The sequence below is a fragment of the Gopherus flavomarginatus genome (genome assembly GCF_025201925.1).
Source record: "Gopherus flavomarginatus isolate rGopFla2 chromosome 13 unlocalized genomic scaffold, rGopFla2.mat.asm SUPER_13_unloc_7, whole genome shotgun sequence".
Lineage (NCBI taxonomy): Eukaryota > Metazoa > Chordata > Testudines > Testudinidae > Gopherus > Gopherus flavomarginatus.
Window position 1 is genome coordinate 197,700 of NW_026114615.1, and position 2,301 is coordinate 200,000.

Genomic DNA, 2,301 nt, shown 5'->3' on the forward strand with positions numbered 1-2,301 from the left:
CCCAGAGCGGCTTGCCGGGCGGCGGGGACCCGGTCTCGGAAGTCTCGGCGGATATTGGGGAAAAAATTGATTTTCTTCGCTCCGGCGACCGGGGGCACCTTCCTGCAGCACCCGGAAGCCCTGGGGAAAATTTGGGATCCAAACACCCTTCCTTGTGAGAGATCCAAACGACCGGGGTCAAGTCGCCCTCCGCGGCCGAGGAGGGTGAGCCCCGAGCGGCTTGCCGGGCGGCGGGGACCCGGTCTCGGAAGTCTCGGCGGATATTGGGGAAAAAATTGATTTTCTTCGCTCCGGGGACCGGGGGCACCTTCCTGCAGCACCCGGAAGCCCTGGGGAAAATTTGGGATCCAAACACCCTTCCTTGTGAGAGATCCAGGAGACCGGGGTCAAGTCGCCCTCCGCGGCCGAGGAGGGTGAGCCCCGAGCGGCTTGCCGGGCGGCGGGGACCCGGTCTCGGAAGTCCCGATGGAGATTGGGGAAAAAATTGATTTTCTTCGCTCCGGGGACCGGGGGCACCTTCCTGCGGCGCCGGGAGCCTCTGGGGAAAATTTGGGAGCCAAACCCCCTTCCTTGTGAGAGATCCAGGAGACCGGGGTCAAGTCGCCCTCCGCGGCCGAGGAGGGTGAGCCCCGAGCGGCTTGCCGGGCGGCGGGGACCCGGTCTCGGAAGTCCCGATGGAGATTGGAGAAAAAATTGTTTTTCTTCGCTCCGGGGACCGGGGGCACCTTCCTGCGGCGCCGGGAGCCTCTGGGGAAAATTTGGGAGCCAAACCCCCTTCCTTGTGAGAGATCCAGGAGACCGGGGTCAAGTCGCTCTCCGCGGCCGAGGAGGGTGAGCCCAGAGCGTCTTGCCTGGAAGCGGCTACCCGGTCACGGTGGTCCCGATCCTTATTTGGAAAAAAATTTTTTTTTTTGGCTCCAGGGACCGGGGGGACCTTCTAGCAGTGCCCGGAGCCTCCGGTGAAATTTTGTAAAAATTTTCCATGTGCCCGATCCAAACGACCGGGGTCAAGTCGCTCTCCGCGGCCGAGGAGGGTGAGCCCCGAGCGGCTTGCCGGGCGGCGGGGACCCGGTCTCGGAAGTCCCGACGGAGATTGGGGAAAAAATTGATTTTCTTCGCTCCGGGGACCGGGGGAACCTTCCTGCAGCCCCCGGAAGCTCTGGGGAAAATTTGGGATCCGAACACCCTTCCGTGTGCGAGATCCAAAAGACCGGGGTCGAGTCGCTCTCCGCGGCCGAGGAGGGTGAGCCCTGAGCGGCTTGCCTGGAAGCGGCTACCCGGTCAGGGTGGTCCCGATCCTTATTTGGAAAAAAAATTTTTTTTTTGGCTCCAGGGACCGGGGGGACCTTCTAGCAGTGCCCGGAGTCTCCGGTGAAATTTTGTAAAAATTTTCCATGTGCCCGATCCAAACGACCGGGGCGGGTCGCTCTCCGCGGCCGAGGAGGGTGAGCCCCGAGCGTCTTGCCGGGCGGCGGGGACCCGGTCTCGGAGGTCCCGATGGAGACTGGAGAAAAAGTTGTTTTTCTTCGCTCCGGGGACCGGGGGCACCTTCCTGCGGCGCCGGGAGCCTCTGGGGAAAATTTGGGATCCAAACACCCTTCCTTGTGAGAGATCCAGGAGACCGGGGTCAAGTCGCCCTCCGCGGACGAGGAGGGTGAGCCCTGAGCGGCTTGCCTGGAAGCGGCTACCCGGTCACGGTGGTCCCGATCCTTATTTGGAAAAAAAAATTTTTTTTGGCTCCAGGGACCGGGGGGACCTTCTAGCAGTGCCCGGAGTCTCCGGTGAAATTTTGTAAAAATTTTCCATGTGCCCGATCCAAACGACCGGGGCGAGTCGCTCTCCGCGGCCGAGGAGGGTGAGCCCTGAGCGGCTTGCCTGGAAGCGGCTACCCGGTCACGGTGGTCCCGATCCTTATTTCGAAAAAAAAAATTTTTTTGGCTCCGGCGACCGGGGGGACCTTCTAGCAGTGCCCGGAGTCTCCGGTGAAATTTTGTAAAAATTTTCCATGTGCCCGATCCAAACGACCGGGGCGAGTCGCTCTCCGCGGCCGAGGAGGGTGAGCCGCAAGCGGCTTGCCTGGTTGCGGCTACCCGGTCACGGTGGTCCCGATCCTTATTTCGAAAAAAAAAATTTTTTTTGGCTCCGGCGACCGGGGGGACCTTCTAGCAGTGCCCGGAGTCTCCGGGCAAATTTTGTAAAAATTTTCCACGTGCCCGATCCAAACGACCGGGGCGAGTCGCTCTCCGCGGCCGAGGAGGGTGAGCCCCGAGCGGCTTGCCTGGAAGCGTCTACCCGGTCACT